At 42.3% G+C, this 19,349-nt stretch overlaps 1 long non-coding RNA gene and 1 other non-coding gene across 2 annotated transcripts; one reads left to right on the forward strand and one right to left on the reverse strand.

Moving 5' to 3' along the window:
• Window positions 1–4,629: 4,629 nt before the first annotated feature.
• On the reverse strand, window positions 4,630–4,701 carry trnah-gug (transfer RNA histidin (anticodon GUG)). Its single transcript has one exon. It is a non-coding gene; the product is annotated as a tRNA-His (tRNA).
• Window positions 4,702–12,811: 8,110 nt separating this feature from the next.
• Window positions 12,812–13,138, forward strand: LOC147272107 (uncharacterized). Its single transcript, XR_015115991.1, has 3 exons — window positions 12,812–12,870; window positions 12,943–13,010; window positions 13,099–13,138. It is a non-coding gene; the product is annotated as an uncharacterized LOC147272107 (long non-coding RNA).
• Window positions 13,139–19,349: the final 6,211 nt, after the last annotated feature.

Raw genomic sequence — 19,349 nt, forward strand, 5'->3', positions numbered from 1 at the left:
GTGTGATGGAGTTTCAGTTTAGGCTCCAAGGTCCTGGATTGAATTGGTGTTTTGTGTGTTTTTAGGCCTCCTGGCACCGATGAATGAATGAACCATTGTTCCAGAGAGAGCTGGTGTCAGGTCAGTCCCTGTTTCTACAAGACCTCCTGCTGCAGAGCCAAACTGGGAAACATCCATCCATCCATTTTCGTCCACTTATCCTGTTTAGGATTGTGTGTGTGTGTGTGTGTGTGTGTGTGTGTGTGTGTGTGAAATAACTACGAGTTGTCTATGTATAGATCAAACAATGATGAATCAGTTGGATACATTGACAGTGGAAGTTCAGGTTTCCTGTAATTCAGTTTGCAGACAACACAGAAAACTGCCCCTGACCCCTCCCCTCATTCTGGAGGCTTTAACATGAAAATGAAAATGCTGACAGACACAAATGCAAATCAGGGTATCTGACCAGAGGTGACATATCTTTTAATGCTTTTGTTATATTTGTTATATTTGTTATGGTTGTTATGGAGTTTATGGTTATTATCTCTGTTTCTTGTTTCTTTGTCTTTGTTGTCCTCCCCTTCGTCCGTCCTGGATTTTTGACCTTGGTTGCAGGAAGCCTGTGACCTCAACTCCTTTTTCTGTGTAGCTGAACGTAGAGCCTTGCTTCATTGTGCTAGCTAAAGTGTGATCATCCCTGCTAATTCCTTATTTCATTGACTAATTACCCACCAAAAATTAATACCTAATTGCTTTATTTGGCTGAAGTTTAAAAGACCATCATTCTGGTAGCAACAGTCTTTTTGCCTTGTAAACACGCTAAGCTAACGATGGCTTCTCCCTCTTGTTCTCGTCTCTCCTGCTCAGAGTGCCACATGTTTTCTTCCTCCTCTGCCTCCTTTAGTGATACTGATAAGTGTGTAAAATGTAGTTTTTTTGTTGTGTTGGAGGTGAGGCTTAGCCATGTTGAATTGGACCTGCAGCGGCTCTGCACCAAAAGCTGCAAGAGATAGCCAGCCCTCACTAGCTGGTGCAGACCAACTTAGCTTAGCTCCTAGCTTAGGCCCAACTAGCGCTCCCAAGCATCTGGGAGAGCGCCAAGAAAAGTTGGGCCTAAGCTAGGATGTGCTTGATCATGAAGAATTGTTGGGTGTAAATTCATTTAAGGAGTGTCGAACTGGACCTGTTCTACTTGTTAAGTGTAACTTTTGTTATTTGGTGCTTTACAGGGTTATGACTTGACTTCATTGCAGCTTTGACCTGAGCAGGTGTTCATCCACATCTCAGTAACAGGGGGACACTTTATCACACCAGTGGACAAACATCAGCATTCATCACCCAGCAGCTCCTCTGATCAACAGAACAAGTTAAAGTATTCTCAGAAGGACGGCATGGATCCCTCTCCCTCTCACATGCTAAGCTAGCACTCTACCATTGGAGCTAAGTCCCTGCTAACGAGCACAGCAGATAATGCAGGTTGACCTTCATGCATGGTTGAATGAGCGTCACCAGTTGGAGCTTCTCTGGTTCAACAAACCCTTGGGACCAAGACAGGAATTGGAACCTGTGCAGGTCCAGACCCATACTGAAGTTGGTGGAGACAATTGTTTCAACCAGGGACTGAATGAAAAGACTTGCCCAGACTCCAGCTCACTCTTCTGAACAGACCCCTCATCTCTGTGTGGAGTAAACATCAGAGGTGGGGGGTGCAGGTTCTGCTTTGACCTCTGACCTCCTGGGTAAAGCAGTGGAGATGTTGAGCTTGAAGGAGTTGTTGGCCTCCTTCATCTTCTCATTGGTTTGCTAAACTCAGCATCATGAAATGTTGCTGAAATTCAGCATGTCAGCTGAGGCCAGAGATTCCTGCGTTCCCTGAGTCCTTGAGTGTCGTCTCTGTTGTTTGAAAGCACAAAGCTGTTCCTGATGGTCCAGTGTGTCCGATTCTGGGCTCTCACAGCTGTAACTGGGGTTTGAGCTCCGTTAAGGGACTGGTTTTGTGGAGAGAACCAAGCAGAAGAATTGACAGTTTCAGCAGGAAAGGTGACCATTGCTCCACAACCTCAGTCCCAGGATTCATTCCTGCTTCACCCAGCATGGCCCTATGATCAACAGAAATGAACTGCCAGTGGAGGTCCTCAGTAATCCAGGTCATGGTTTCTCTAGATTGCTGTGTTGTAGTCAGGACACTTGCAAATATCAGCCTCTTTCCTCCATGATCTCTCATTCTTTCTGTTCTCTCCATTTCTCCTCTTCGTTTCTACTCCTTGCTGACTGTTGTTCCTCATTTGTGGCAGAGTTCAGTCAGTGGACCGGACATTTTGCCACTACACTGTCCATCATCAGGGCATATAACATCCAGGACTGGCTCCCAGATCATCGCCATGACCTCATCCCCTGCACCAGTGGACAGTTCATCAAGGATGGCAAACATGTGGGTCTCAATTCCCCTCCATCTTTGTAGGTTGGTTACATTTCCTCCTGGTCTTTAATCCATCTTTAGTTGACATTTTTCTGTTGAGCCCAGTTTGTTGACTGCCAGGCTGTCTTACTTTTCAATGGCACAGCAGCAGACAGCAAGAGGGTTGCTATGGTGCAGCTGGTAAAATCCCTATCTATGGTCTGCAGAAATATGCTGGGAGTTCTTTTTTATTATAAACCAGAATTCAAAGACTGACCAAGGAAACCAAAGCTCAGAATTTAGAGATCAAAGAAAGAAATCAAAGACAGAACCTGAAGATCAGGAAATGGCACAGATCAATGAGATCCATGGACTCATCAGTGAAGGTTTCCTTTTGGTTAATGGTCACTTGTTGTCGTACTGGTGTGATGATGTCAGACCCTTCACATTCAGTTCAAACAGACTCCAAAGTGTAGCTGTGATGCAGAGGGCAGCAGCCCTGTGCTTGGTACCGTCATGGTTCTCTGCATTGTTAGCAAACTCACCAAAGACCTCCCTGAAAGCAGGATCATTTTCCCAGAGTGCTTTTTTTGACCAAGTACCAATTTGTCCCTCTTTAAAAACAACAAACAAACATGAGGTCAGACTGAGATGGACGAGATGATATGGATGTGATTTATGGCTTTCAAACACCAAATATTCAATTTTTCTTCAGGGCTTTTGAGAGGTTCTGGGTAATGAATGAAAATTTAAGTTGGGCAAAAACGACATGCGGGGTCACTGTGTGTGTTTACACGTGTGTGTATTTCTTGTTTTATGGTGTTGGAGACCATTTCCATCATCAACACTGATCAGGAGTCCCCGTCCTCATGGGGACCAAAGACCGGCCCTGATGCAGCGCAATGCAGTTTGTGAGCTCTTGCATGAATTTCAGAGTCAAGGTCTGGATTGAGTTTAGTTTCAAATAAAGATTAAGATTCAGTTGGTTAAGATTAAGATTAAGATTAAGGTTAGGCTGCACATAGAATGAAGTTGATCGAATGTTCTCATAAGAATAGCTGGGCACACCTGAGTGTGTTTACATGCAGACTTCCTCTTGTGACAACTGATGTCATTGGAAACCATCTTGAGGACATTTGGAGAAAGTTCAATCTTTTTGCTGCAGGTACAGTGACTTACAACACTGCAACAACAACAAAAAAATCACCCTCCACAAACACTCTTGTCCAACATTTGTGCCCAAATTTTCTCCTCATGAGGCATCAAATCACTACAAAAACAGCCATGAAGTTGATCTGGTTGGCACTGGTATTTGTTCTTGCTGCAGCTCATTTCCAGCTCTTAACAAGAACTCAGGAGTGATTCAGGAGAAGAGTTTCAGAACAGCCAAGGTTAGGGACTGGAATTTTGAAGTTTCACCTGGAACCAGACAACCTTGGGGGGTAAAACCTCCAATCCTAGCCACTCAGATGCAGCAGAAGAAGAAGCTGTCATCTACCCTGACAGTCAGAGCATCAAGTCAAGAAAACATCACCATCTTGTAGTCTTGTATGTGGAGTCTGGATTCTTTTCTAGAATGAGACGGCAATGACAGTCCTGCCAAGTGACATCACTGACATGAATGGATGACTTCAGTCACGTGACTGGATGACTTCAGTCACATGACTGGATGACTTGAATGAATAAGAAATCAAATATAAAAATGCTTTATTTTAAGGTCTAGAATATCTTGTGAATATCTGGAGCTTCATTCCAGCAGCAGACCTCCTCAGGTGATGACTTCATATTTGACATGTTTACCATTCAATGAGACTCATTGTCAGTCCATTGAAATCTACTGGTGTTCCTGGTGAGTTGATTTAACAACATGAGCTGACAGAATCTACGTTCAGGTAGGAACCACCACATCCAGGGGTCTGGACCTTTGAGCAGGCAGAGCCATCAAAGTAGCAGACTAAGCTAGCAGACGTTAGCATTGAGAAGAAACTGATACCTGAGTCTACTTTTGGGTCTGGACCTTTGAGCAGGCAGAGCCATCAAAGTAGCAGACTAAGCTAGCAGACATTAGCATTGAGAAGAAACTGATACCTGAGCCTACTTTTGGGTCTGGTCAAGTGATGACACAATAATATGACATCATTGTCAGACTGACGCCTGTTCAACACTGACCAAACACCGCCCTATTGCATTGTGGGAAGTTTCTGCTTGGCTTGTGTCCATCAATACACACAAAGAAATTTGTCTCATGCTGCCGTGACCCGGATTCGAACCGGGGTTGCTGCGGCCACAACACAGAGTACTAACCACTATACGATCACGGCTTCCTCAACAGCAGCTTGAGCTTCGATGTCTTTGTCTCATTGAGTGTTAGGGCGAACAGCTGTTGAACAGCTGAGGCGCGACTGCGGCGGCCCCTGATGCAGGAGACGGGCCAGGCCCCGTTCAGAAGGTGGTGGATATTATTCTTGGTGTTTTTAGGGCATGTTTCGGCCTGTCAAATCCTGATCGGGGCCAGTTTGGTTGTGTTGTCTGCAGCTCCTGGAGCGCTCAGCGGGAGCGAGTCCGATCATTATAAAGGTGGGTCAAACAATTTAGGTTTAGACGAAGGACGGCACGGGCAGAGCAGACGCAGGTCTTCATTCCACCCACAGAGCTGTAGAGCATGGATCATGTCAAGGACTAAATGAGGGGAAAGAGAGCAGGAGAGCAGGGCAGAGACAAAGACAGAGAATGCTCTTCTACAACAAGGACTGTTCAGTCAATGGTAGAGCAGAGTGGCGCAGAGGAAGCGTGCTGGGCCCAGAACCCAGAGATCGATGGATCAAAACCATCCTCTGCTAAAAGAAGAAATATAAAATTAACCAGTGTCTTCAGAAATGTGTCTGTTAAAAAGAGGTTCATAAGGATTCTTTCTTCCTCCACAATCACCAACCATTGTGAGAGTTAACAACAGTCCACTTTCTGACTGAAGCAAAAGTAGACTTTAAAAGGTTTTTCTGATTCACCATAGCAGCTAAATTTCCATTTCCTGAACAGGACAGGTTAAAAAAAAGGGAATGCCATGACTTCCTCTGTATGTGAGAATATGAAAGACTAAAAATGTTCATGCCCAGTTTAAAGTTAGAATTAAACTGAAAATACAAAAATCTCCCCTCTTCAATCCTGTCACTCAGTGTTGTAAACTGTTTCAAACAAATTCTACTGTTCAACAGTTCAAGTGTTTCTAATGAAGCTGAATGTTCTCCTCTACTTTCCTCCATTGTTTTTCTTTCATGTCCTCCTGATATCAAAGACAGAATTCTAGGTACAAATAAATATACTATCAAAGCCCCCTGATGACATCATCATCAATTCTGACTTTGATCTGGAGGCTCTTGCTTTAATCTTGGCTTTGATCTGACTAATGTTTCCTGACAGGTTGCTGTTTCCACTCCAGAGCAACCAGTAGTTGATCCTATCAGACCAGTCTGATGAACGAAGCTTTTCACTGTCAGTGGAATCACTGGGAGAAGAAACTCCTCCTGTCAGATGAAGGCTTCACAGTGTTGAGGAGGGTTTGTTCAGATGATTCTAGAAGAATAAATCAAAACCTCATCATTGAACATGAACATTAATCACTGATGACTGTTTTACCTGAACCTACTGGATACTGTGGTGCCTGATGAGGAGACAACTTGGGTACAAAGTTGCAGAAGAGGGTTTTTGGAGAGGAGATTTAGATGAGATGGTTTCCAAATCAAATCGGTTGTCACAAGGGAAAGTCTGCATGGAAACACACACAAACACACACACACACACACACACACACAGTCCTACTGACTAACCCATGTTTTTCTTCACTTAAACCACCACTGGAGTATTGAAAGAGATTGCATGAGACACCATCAACTTAAATTAAAAACCCCTGACTGCCTTTAATTCCCTCCTGGCTGCAGGAAATTAGACAGACCAGCCCCTAGAGCGGGGCTGCACGGTGGTGCAGTGGTCAGCACTGTGCCCTCACAGCAAGAAGGTTCCGGGTTCGAGTCCTGGCTCGGGCGCGGGATCTTTCTGTGTGGAGTCTCCATGTTCTCCCCGTGCCTGCGTGCGTCCTCTCTGATACTCCGGCTTCCTCCCACAGTCCAAAGACATGCAATTTGGGGACGAGGCTGATTGATACTCTAAATTGACCGTAGGTGTGAGTGTGAATGGTTGTTCGTCTCTGTGTGTTGGCCCTGCGATGGACTGGCGACCTGTCCAGGGTGAACACCGCCTCTCGCCCATAGATGCTGGGATAGGCTCCAGCCCCCCCGCGACCCTTACTAGTAAGGAATAAGCAGAAGATGACGATGGATGGCCCATAGAGTGGAGGTGAGACCACAACCATGCTCTACAATCAATATTTACATCAAACCAGCACCATCTCAACAACTTAACCTGACTAAATATATACATGATTCCAGACTACTACACCAACTCAATCATACATCCACATAATCATTCAATGAACCTCGCCTGTGATTGTACCCCCTCCCCCATCTGGGAGCAAAGGTTTGCACCTACAGCTTTTAAGGAGATTCCTTGGGCTTCTCTCCCCTTTTGGCTCCACCCCCTTTAAGGAAACCACCAGGAAGAGGTGAGGACTGACCGTGACAACTGAAACTGCCACATTTACATGAGACAAACTAGATCAACACTAAATACCAGGCCTTGCACAGTGATTACCACTGACTGACACTGGGGTCTTCATTTTCCACAGGCAAGATGGCCGGTCCCCCTGTGCTTCCCAGGTCCCTCCCTGGAACACATGGCATAGAAAATGTTTCACTTGTTTGCTGATTCAATAAACCTGACCATTAACATGTGTGTGTGCCTCTAATTTACATAAACTGTTAATACCAAGACAAATGCTACCTTCAATTAATCATTTATGTCATGGAACCCTTGGTCTCCATTACATTGGTCAACCAGAGAAGCTTCAACTGGTGACGCTCATTCAACCATGATGAAGGTCAAACTGCATTATCTGCTGTGCTTCTTAACAGGGGAATTAGCTCAAATGGTAGAGCACTAGCTTAGCATGTGAGAGGTAGAGGGATCGATGCCCTCATTCTCCAGAATACTTAAGCTTGTTCTGTTGATCAGAAGAGCTGCTGGGTGATGAATGCTGATGTTTGTCCACTGCTGTGATAAAGTGTCCCCCTGTTACTGAGATGAGGATGAACACCTGCTCAGGTCAAAGCTGCAATGAAGTCAAGTCATCACCCTGTAAAGCACCAAATAACAAAAGTTACACTTTACAAGTAGAACAGGTCCAGTTCAACACTCCTTAAATGAATTTACACCCAACTATTCTTCATGAGCAAGCACATCCTAGCTTAGGCCCAACTTTTCTTGGCGCTCTCCCAGATGCTTGGGAGCTGCTGGGGGAGCGCTAGTTGGGCCTAAGCTAGGAGCTAAGCTAAGGTGGTCTGCACCAGCTAATGAGGGCTGGCTACCTCTTGCAGCTTTTGGTGCAGAGCCGCTGCAGGTCCAATTCAACATCGCTAAGCCTCACCTCCAACACAACAAAAAACTACATTTAACACACTTATCAGTATCACTAAAGGAGGCAGAGGAGGAACAAAACATGTGGCACCCTGAGCAGGAGAGAGGAGGACAAGAGGGAGAAGCCATCGTTAGCTTAGCGTGTTTACAAGGCAGAAAGACTGTTGCTACAAGAATGATGGTCTTTAAAACTTCAGCCAAATAAAGCAATTAGGTATTAATTTTTGGTGGGTAATTAGTCAACGAAATAAGGAATTAGCAGGGAGGATCACACTTTAGCGAGCACAATGAAGCAAGGCTCTACGTTCAGCAACACAGAAAAAGGAGTTGAGGTCACACGCTTCCTGAAACCAAGGTCAAAAATCCAGGACGGACGAAGGGGAGGACGACAAAGACAAAGACAAAGACACAAGAAAAAGAGATAATAACCATAAACTCCATAACAACCATAACAAATATAACCATACAGAACATATATAACAAATATAACAAGAAAAGCATTAAAAAATGTCTCCTCTGGTCAGATACCCTGATTTGCATTTGTGTCTGTCAGCATTTTCATTTTCATGTTAAAGCCTCCAGAATGAGGGGATGAATGCTGCAAAATAGAACAGCAACATTGAACCCAAGTACAGGATTGGAGGGAGACTGATGGTCGCTGTTTGGGTTTTTGAAGAACAAGGAGGGCGTGGCTTCAAGTTGGATTCTCAGAGACTATTTCCCCAACCTCTACATTGGCATCTACACTGTCATCCAGTCACATGACTGAAGTCATCCAGTCACGTGACTGAAGTCATCCAGTCACATGACTGAAGTCATCCAGTCACATGACTGAAGTCATCCAGTCACATGACTGAAGTCATCCAGTCACATGACTGAAGTCATCCTGTCATGTCAGTGATGTCACTCTGCAGGACTCTCATTGCCGTCTCATTCTACAAAAGAATCCAGACTCCACCTGTGGCTCCATGATAACTGATGGACCTCTGGTTGGAGGCTGGACGATGATGTTTGGAATGGAAGGAAAACTCCTTGTCCAAATTCCATTGTGTTCAAGTTTAAAGTCCCACAATAAGAAGTAGCTGAATCTGACAGGTGGAGGTTTGGAACTACAAGATGGTGATGTTTCCTTGACTTGATGCTCTGACTGTCAGGGTGGATGACAGCTTCTTCTGTTGCTGCATCTGAGTGGCTATGATTGGAGGTTTTACCCTCCAAGGTTGTTTGGTTCCAGGGGAAATTCTAAAATTCCAGTCCCCAACCTGGGCTGTTCTGAAACTCTTCTCCTGAATCACTCCTGAGCTGCAGCAAGAACAAATACCAGTGCCAACCAGATCAACTTCATGGCTGCTAACAGCCTCAGACACTTGATTTCCATCAATCTGGAGCCAAGAAGGCCCTCACCTGTGGTTCTCCTCCAGGAGGGTCCAGGTTCTGCCATTGGGGCTCCTGGTGCCACTGCCAGAGAGCCTCAGCTGCACACTGCAACATTTCAACAGGAGATTGACATTCCTTCAAATGTCCTGACATCTGATTCCAATGGTTCTGTTCCATCTTTATATTTTAAAATGAATCACACAATGAAAGCTGCCTCAGCAGGTTAAAGAGAGAGAACAAGCTAAGAGATCTGAAACCAGTAAAATATGCTTTTCTGTGTGCAAACTAGTGAGGGGCATGGAAGGATATTTTACCACCAATACAGAACCCAGACTTTAGTCATGTGATGAGATGGAGACTCTGATTATGAAGTTAATGGACAAAATGTGAATTGAAAGAAAACACATTTCTTCAGCAGACTTTGATCCAACATTGAAGTTAGAGTTTGGTGGCTGCTCCATGTTGGAGGAAACCAGGCGATGTTGGACCGTCACAGGGAAGCTCCTTTGCCTCCTCTGCTGCCAGTTCAACCACTCACTCCCATCAGTGGAGAGCAGCTTCAACTGGGTTTGGAATGTACCATTGTGGATGCATAGGAATGTGGAGAAAATGTCCTTTGTCAGAAGTGGGATTCGAACCCACGCCTCCAGGAGAGACTGCGACCTGAACGCAGCGCCTTAGACCGCTCTGCCATCCTGACAGAAACTTGGATGCAGACTGAATTAATTCACTGACAAAGTAGAATTTTTTTCCACAGGAGCTAATGGCTCCTTATTTGTTGCATTTATTGTTAACATTAAACACACAGTCTGAGTTCATGGCAGGAAGAAATGAACCAGAACATTTGAACCACATAACATCTCTTGATCAGTTTGTTACATGGGACACATTCCAGACAGGAAGGTCCTTCTGAGACTTAAACTCTGATCACTGATCCAGAGTTCTCACCATTCCACCCTGGAACCAAACACAATGAAGAGCTTCCTCTAAATACCACTTGACATCACCTGCAATCAACCTGTTGATATTTGGAGGTTCATCTTGCTCTTGTTCCAGACTACATTGGCAAAAGGATCATGAACCACAAGGAAATCATGGAACTCCAGATTGATTCAGGACTTTCTAACTCCATCGTATGACCTGGGAGCAAAGACTGGCCAGGCCTTCCTTAATTTATCAGTTAATTACTGCTTCAACAAACATGCCACTTAATTAAGTTACCAGAATTTCTCTCATTGAAAAACCCACCAGCCTGATTTCTTGACATGACATGAAAAATTCTCCAAGAACCCACAGTTGGGTGGAAAGATACCAGGTTAACCAGGAGGAGTCCTGTTCCTGAACCATGGATGGAACAAAGTCCACTGGAAAACTCAGCAGTTCCTGAGTGCCAGATCCATCCGGGAGCTTGGGTCTCCCCTTGACTGTGGTGATCCATGAGATCAAGGAGGACAGAGGGAAGAAGGATCCTGTTGGAGATCTCCTCCCTTCTTCCTCCACTTCACTACTACTTGGATGTCAGGAATATGAGGTACTTTACTCAAATGAGGTATTAGGAGTTTCCTGTTTGACAAGAAGGAAGTCAGAGGTTCATACCTCACTTGTTGGTGGTGCCCTCAACCTGCTGAGAGCATCACTTAGTTCTCTACAGAGAAACATGGCAGCTCTGCTGAAGGCTGCAGGAAACCTGCTGGAACTGAGACTTGGACTCAGGTCACTCGATTCAAAGTCCAGGGTGCCAACAGGTCCACCAGGGCATCTGTGCTTTACTTACCGTGTAAAAAGGACCACAGTGGTCATCTGGTTTTAATTTAACAAACAAATACGGTTGAAAACTTTGAGACAGAGACACAGGGCTCTTATTTGAAGGACCATGGGATGGGAAATATCCCAGACCTCTGAGATCAGAGCGTTCACTTTGATCTCAGGGTCCTGACTTTGGGGGTTCTTCCTTTGGTCTTCAAATACTTGTGGTTTTTATTGGCAGAACTTTCAACTTGCATGCAAAAAGAGAATCACAGTCAATGTAAACCCAGCAGACAGTGTTTATTTCTAATAAATCAGACAATCGCACAAATGAGAATGAAAGGAAAAAACAATAAAATGTTTTAAAATCCTTCTCCACTCGAAAGCTTTTTAAAGTTCACTTGAAGGTTCAAAGGTGGAGGTGAGGAGGTCACCCTGATCCTCCCTGTCGTCACTGCCAGGATTCTTTCTTCTGGTGCTGTGGTTCTTCTGATGAAGGGGGCGTGATGTTTGCTGTCTCAGGCTCCACCAAATGTCCTCTTTAGGACGCCACAATGTGGCCTCTTCACTGCTCCATCTTCCCTGCATCGGAGACACCAGGGTTCCTCCTGGTGCCGACCCCATCGTCCTTCTACCCAATGGTGCGGCCATGGATCCTCAGAGGACGCTGGGATCCTTCTTCTCATCAGAGCCACAGTTTTTCCTGGAGGGAACAACAGGAGCTTTGTTGTAATGTTTTGCTCGGTGTTTCCTGCTCAGAGCGTCAGGATCTGTGACGCCATCTTGTGGTAGGGGGTCATCATCTTGTTGTGTGGTAGTGGATTCATTGATCTGCTGTTTCAACACATTCAAGTTCATTACCCTACAAGTCAAAGTACATTTGGTGTGGAGTTTTAGTTTCTGGCCTCAATCATAACGTGTGCCTTTCTTCTTCATGAACATTTCTCAGCTTTGTAAGTTTATTCTAGTTTTTCTTCCTCACTTTTCTATTCCATTGTTGTTGAAGATTCTACTGCAGGTTGGAGTTCCCTGTTGACTGAAGCAGAAACAGGAACAACAAGCTGGAGGCTGTCAGAGCTCCAAGTTGGGGGCTGATATTAAAGTAGGAGATGAACACATCCAGGTTAGCATCCCTCTCAGAAGCTGCTACTTTAGCTCTTCAGGATACAGCAGCCTAGCATAGCTTCATCTGGCCAGTTAGTGGCCCACTTTGATGTCTGGGATATCAGGTTCAAGGTTCTTCACAGCTCTGAATGAAGGCTTTCTAAAGTGTTAACCAGTACTCCAGTTGTAAAAAACAATCAGGGGGACGGTAGATTTTGATGTTTAGGAACAGATCATTTTTGCTGATGACAGCGCATCAGGTGAGAGACCAACAGTGTACCCTTACTCCTCTAAAACAACAAGCATGCTATGGATATTACCTGTCTGCTACTCCTGTCATTGATCTTGACCAAGCCCCCAGGCTGACACTGCTACCACTGCTCCTACATAGTTAGAGTCAAATGCAGAGGACATTTTCCCACCGGGTGCAAGTGCAACTTCATACTCATGCTACCTATAAATCTGGGAATTCTTCTATATTTTGAAACAAAACATTCTCAAGTCAAGTCCATTTTAATGAAAGTGCAAGAGCAAAAGAATGAAACAAATGTACTGTGGCAGGATGGCGCTACACTCCCCACCGTGAGGGGCAGTATGGCAGACGATAGTGAGTGGTCACCTAGAAGTAGACCTGGTCCGACCCTTCTCCGTCCTTTCCACTTCCTCTCCCTCCTTTACGGAGCCGACAGCCGTGCGTGGTGGCGTCTCGCTGGTCAGCAGATTGGTTACAAACAAAGGTATGCATGCTTGCTCTGCTCCATTATTCAGTGTCATCGGCCCCCTGTTTACTCCAGTTTTGCTCCGTCCAGCGGTGTGGTGTTACCGGGAGCTGGGCTGTCTCCCTGGGGCCGGTGTGTGTGTGGTGCGCTTTCTGTGGGTAAGACGCGTAGTTGTCTGCCTTTCATATCAAGCTGCCGATGGTCTGTGGTGTTCTGATTATCCTCTCCCGGCCATCGTTTGTGTAGTCTGGGCTGCGGGCTTCCTCCTCCTGCCTCGTCTGATGCCACGATTCTGCTCTCCGGTAGGAAATGTTTATTCTTAGCTTTTGTTATTCTTTAATGTCCTTCATCCAAATTTTAATTAGGTTAACTTGTTTATTTTGCAGTGCGCAGCCGTCAATTGCTGCTGTGAGCCTCGCTGCTGTTTTGCTTCTTCTTCTTCTTCTCTTCTCCTCTTCTTCAGTCTGGATTCTTGCTGATTCGGCTCATAACGGCTCTGCTCCCAGTGACGGCGGTTAAAGCCGTGCACTACGGCCTTTATAAGAGCCTCAACGTGGGCCAAGAGAGGGCATCCCGACCCTCATCGGCGCTGAGCCATCCCCCTTGGAGACAGTTTTTTGATTAGAGGGGCAGGCATTTCCTTAATTACTTGAGTTTATTCCTTTTCTATTTGTTATTTCTTTCTTTGAATTATTATTGTTAGTTTTTGTGGGTTACATTTGATTTATTGTTTAGAACCCTTATTATTATTATTATTATTATTATTATTATTATTATTATTGTTGTTGCCTTTTGCTCCCCATTTTGATCATTTGGATTTAAAACAGTTTCTGTTGGGTTATTTGTGGTAGTGATATTTAGTTCGTGTGTGAGGTTTGCCTTGATTTCATTTTTTTGATGGTGTTCTTTTCTTTTCTTTGACAGGTGTTGAGGGCCCAGAGCGGCAGCGGTCCCCCTGGTGGTGGTTCCTTATTCATGTTTTTTTGGTTTGCTGTGTCACGGGTGCAGTGTAGTATTCTTTTTTTGGATTCCTCCCCTTTTCGTTACCGCTGTCGTGGTAAGCCCCAGCCCTGTCCCCTTTTCCTTTTGGTAATTCCTCTTGCACTCCTTATTATATCCATTGGTATTCATTTAGTCTGTTGCTCATTTTAAAATATTTTTCGAATAAAAGTATTCTTATAATTGGAAATCACTTTCCTGTCCTGTTGTATCTCTCGACCTGTGTGCCTTTGTTCAAATGGAAGCCTGGTCATTTTGAAATTTTGTTTATATCCTGGGGTGAAAGCCCCCAGGTGGCATTGTTGGCAACTGTTCTCCACCGCTCGCCTTGCCACACTACGAACCTCAAAATAATGCGACAGTGATGTTGTAAGAATTGCTAATGAACACAAAATAATGCTACAGTAATGTAGTAAGAGTTGCGAATAACCTCAAAATAATGCTACAGTGATGTAGTAAGAATTGCTAATGAACTCAAAATGATGCTAACAGTAATGTAGTAAGAGTTGCTACAATCCTCAAAATAATGCGACAGTGATGTCAGAAGAATTGCTAAAGATCTCAAAATGATGCGACAGTGATTTAGTAAGAATTGCTAATGATCTCAAAATGATGCGACAGTGATGTCGTAAGAATTGCTAATAAACTAAAAGTGATGCTGATAGTAATGTAGTAAGAGTTGCTAATAACCTCAAAATAATGTGAAAGTGATGTAGTAAGAATTGCTAATGATCTCAAAATGATGCGACACTGATGTAGGAAGAATTGCTAATGAACTCAAAATGATGCTAACAGTAATGGAGTGAAAGTTTCGAATAACCTCAAAGTGATGCTGACAGTCATTTGGTGAGAGTTGCGAGTAAATTAAAAATGATGCTGGAAGTAATGTCGTGAGAATTGCTATTAAACTCAAAATGATGCTAACAGTAACATAGTGATAGTTGCTATTAAACTCAGTGATGCTTACAGTAATGTAGTAAGTGTTTCGAACAACCTCAAAGTGATGCTGACAGTCAAATAAGAGTTGATACTAACCTAAAAATAATGCAACAGTAATGACGTAAAAGTTGCTACGAACCTCGAAATAATGCGACAGTGATGTCAGAAGAATTGCTCATGAACTCAAAATGATGCTAACAGTAATGGAGTGAACGTTTCGAATAACCTCAAAGTTATGCTGACAGTCATGTACTAAGAGTTGCTAGGAACCTCATAATAATGCGACAGTAATGTAGTAAAAGTTGCTACGAACCTAAAAATATTGCGACAGTGATGTCGGAAGAATTGCTAATGAACTCAAAATGATGCTAAAAGAAATGTAGTGATAGTTGCTAATAAACTCAGTGATGCTTACAGTAATGTAGTAAAAGTTTCGAACAACCTCAAAGTGATGCTGACAGTCATGTAGTAAGTGTTTCGAACAACTTCAAAGTGATGCTGACAGTCATGGAGTAAGAGTTGCTACGAACCTCGAAATAATGCGACAGTAATGTAGTAAACGTTGCTAAGAACCTCAAAATATTGCTACAGTGATGTCGTAAGAATTGCAAATGAACTCAAAATGATGCTAACAGTGATGTAGTGATAGTTGCAAATGAACTCAAAATGATGCTAACAGTGATGTAGTGATAGTTGCTAATAAACTCAAAGTGATGCTGACAGTAATGTAGTAAGAGTTGCTACGAACCTTTAAATAATGCAACAATAATGTAGTAAGAGTTGCTACGAACCTCAAAATAATGCAACAGTGATGTCAGAAGAACTGCTAAAGATCTCAAAATGATGCGACAGTGATTTAGTAAGAATGGCTAATGAACTCAAAAGGATGCTCACAGTAATGGAGTGAACGTTTCGAATGACCTCAAAGTGATGCTGACAGTCATGTAGTAAGAGTTGCTACGAACCTCAAAAAAATGCGACAGTGATGTCGGAAGAATTGCTAATGATCTCAAAATGATGTGAAAGTGATGTAGTAAGAATTGCGAATGAACTCAAAATGATGCAAACAGTAATGTAGTGATAGTTGCTAATAAACTCAGTGATGCTTACAGTAATGTAGTAAGAGTTGCTTCTAACCTCAAAATGATGCTAACAGTAATGTAGTGATAGTTCCTAATAAATTCAGTGATGCTTACAGTAATGTAGTAAGTGTTTCGAACAACCTCAAAGTGATGCTGACAGTCATGTAGTAACAGTTGCTTCTAACCTCAAAATGATGCTAACAGTAATGTAGTGATAGTTCCTAATAAACTCAGTGATGCTTACAGTAATGTAGTAAGTGTTTCGAACAACCTCAAAGTGATGCTGACTGTCATGTAGTAATGGTTGCTACGAACCTTAAAAAATGTAACAGTAAAGTAGTAAGAGTTGCTTCGAACCTCAAAATAATGCAACAGTGATGTCAGAAGAATTGGTAATGATCTCAAACTGATTGGACAGTGATGTTGTAAGAATTGCTAATGAACTCAAGATGATGCTAACAGTAATGTAGTGATAGTTGCTAATAAACTCAGTGATGCTTACAGTAATGTAGTAAGTGTATCGAACAAATTCAAAGTGATGCTGACAGTCATGTAGTAAGAGTTGCTAATGAACTAAATTTAATGCTACAGTGATGTCGTGAGAATTGCTAATTAACTCAAAATGATGCTAACAGTAATGTAGTGATAGTTGCTAATAAACTCAAAGTGATGCTGAAAGTAATGTAGTAAGAGTTGCTATGAACCTTTAAATAATGCAACAATAATGTAGAAAGAGTTGCAACGATCCTCAAAATAATGCGACAGTGATGTCAGAGAATTGCTAATGATCTCAAAATGATGCGACAGTGATGTAGTTAGAATTGCTAATGAACACAAAATGATGCTAAAAGTAATGGAGTGAACGTTTCGAATAACCTCAAAGTGATGCTGACAGTAATGTAGTAAAAGTTGCTACGAACCTCAAAATATTGCGACAGTGATGTCGTAAGAATTGCAAATGAACTCAAGATGATGTTAACAGTAATGTAGTGATAGGTGCTAATAAACTCAGTGATGCTTACAGTAATGTAGTAAGAGTTTCGAACAACCTCAAAGTGATGCTGACAGTCATGTAGTAAGAGTTGCCAATGAACTCTATTTAATGCTACAGTGATGTCGTAAGAGTTGCTAATAAACTCAAAATGATGCTAACAGTAATGTAGTGATAGTTGCTAATAAACTCAAAGTGATGCTGACAGTAATGTAGTGAGAGTTGCTACGAACATCAAAATAATGTGACAGTGATGTCAGAAGATTTGCTAATGATCTAAAAATGATTCGATAGTGATGTAGTCAGAATTGCTAATGAATTCAAAAAGATGCTAACAGTAATGGAGTTAAAGTTTTCGAATAACCTCAAAGTGATGCTGACAGTCATGTACTAAGAGTTGCTACGAACCTCAAAATAATGCGACAGTAATGTAGTAAGTGTTGCTACGAACCTCAAAATATTGCGACAGTGATGTCGGAAGAATTGCTAATGAACTCAAAATGATGTGTAGTGATAGTTGCTAATCAACTCAGTGATGCTTACAGTAATGTAGTGATAGTTGCTAATCAACTCAGTGATGCTGACAGTCATGTAGTAACAGTTGCTTCTAACCTCAAAATGATGCTAACAGTAATGTAGTGATAGTTCCTAATAAACTCAGTGATGCTTACACTAATGTAGTAAGTGTTTCGAACAACCTCAAAGTGATGCTGACAGTCATGTAGTAATGGTTGCTACGAACCTCAAAAAATGCAACAGTAAAATAGTAAGAGTTACTTCGAACCTCAAAATAATGCGACAGTGATGTCAGAAGAATTGGTAATGATCTCAAACTGTTGGGACTGTGATGTCATAAGAATTGCTAATGAACTCAAGATGATGCTAAAAGTAATGTAGTGATAGTTGCTAATAAACACAGTGATGCTTACAGTAATGTAGTAAGAGTTTTGAACAACCTCAAAGTGATGCTGACAGTAATGTAGTAAGAGTTGCTACGAACCTTCAAATAATGCAACAATAATGTAGTAAGAGTAGCTACGAACCTCAAAATATTGTGACAGTGATGTAAGAAGAATTGCTAATGATCTCAAAATGATGCGACAGTGATGTAGTAAGAATTGCTAATGAACTCAAAATAATGCTAACAGTAATGGAGTGAACGTTTCGAATAACCTCAAAGTGATGCTGACAGTCATGTAGTAAAAGTTGCTACGAACCTCAAAATATTGCGAAAGTAATGTAGTAAAAGTTGCTACGAACATCAAAATAATGCGACAGTGATGTCAGAAGAATTGCTAAAGATCTTAAAATGATGCGACAGTGATTTCGTAAGAATTGCTAATGAACTCAAAATGATGCTCACAGTAATGTAGTGATCGTTGCTAATCAACTCAGTGATGCTTACAGTCATGTAGTAACAGTTGCTTCTAACCTCAAAATGATGCTAACAGTAATGTAGTGATAGTTGCTAAAAAACTCAGTGATGCTTACAGTAATGTAGTAAGAGTTTCGAACAACCTCAAAGTGATGCTGACAGTCATGTAGTAAGAGTTGCTACGAACCTTTAAATAATGCAACAATAATGTAGTAAGAGTTGCTACGAACCTCAAAATAATGTGTCAGTGATGTCAGAACAATTGCTAATGATCTCACAATGATGCGACAGTGATGTAGTAAGAATTGCTAATGAACTCAAAATGATGCTAAAAGTAATGGAGTGAAAGTTTCGAATAACCTCAAAGTGATGCTGACGGTCATGGAGTAAGAGTTGCTACGAACCTCAAAATAATGCGACAGTGATGTCAGAAGAATTGCTAAAGATCTCAAAATGATGCGACAGTGATTTAGTAAGAATTGCTAATGAACTCAAAATGATGCTAACAGTAATGGAGTGAACATTTCGAAAAAGCTAAAAGTGATGCTGACAGTCATGTGGTTTGAGTTGCGAGTAAATAAAAAATGATGCTGAAAGTGATGTCGTAAGATTTGCTATTGAACTCAAAACGATGCTAACAGTAATGTAGTGATAGTTGCTAATCAACTCAGTGATGCTTACAGTAATGTAGTAAGTGTTTCGAAAAACCTCAAAGTGATGCTGACAGTCATGTAGTAGGAGTTGCTACGAACCTCAAAATAATGCGACAGTGATGTCAGAAGAATTGCTAAAGATCTCAAAATGATGCGACAGTGATTGAGTGAGAATTCCTAATGATCTCAAAATGATGCTAACAGTGATTTAGTAAGAATTGCTAATGAACTCAAAATGATGCTAACATTAATGGAGTGAAAGTTGCTAATAAACTCAAACTGATGCTGAGAGTAATGTAGTAATAGTTGCTACAAACCTTTAAATAATGCAACAGTAATGTAGTTAGAGTTGCTACGAACATTAAAATAATGCGACAGTGATGTCAGAAGAATTGCTAATGAACTCAAAATGATGCTAAAAGTAATGGAGTGAAAGTTTCGAATAACCTCAAAGTGAT

The sequence above is a fragment of the Aulostomus chinensis genome, chromosome 1 (assembly GCF_037954235.1).
Source record: "Aulostomus chinensis isolate RoL2024-O1b breed Wild chromosome 1, RoL_Achi_v1.0, whole genome shotgun sequence".
Taxonomy (NCBI): Eukaryota; Metazoa; Chordata; class Actinopteri; order Syngnathiformes; family Aulostomidae; genus Aulostomus; species Aulostomus chinensis.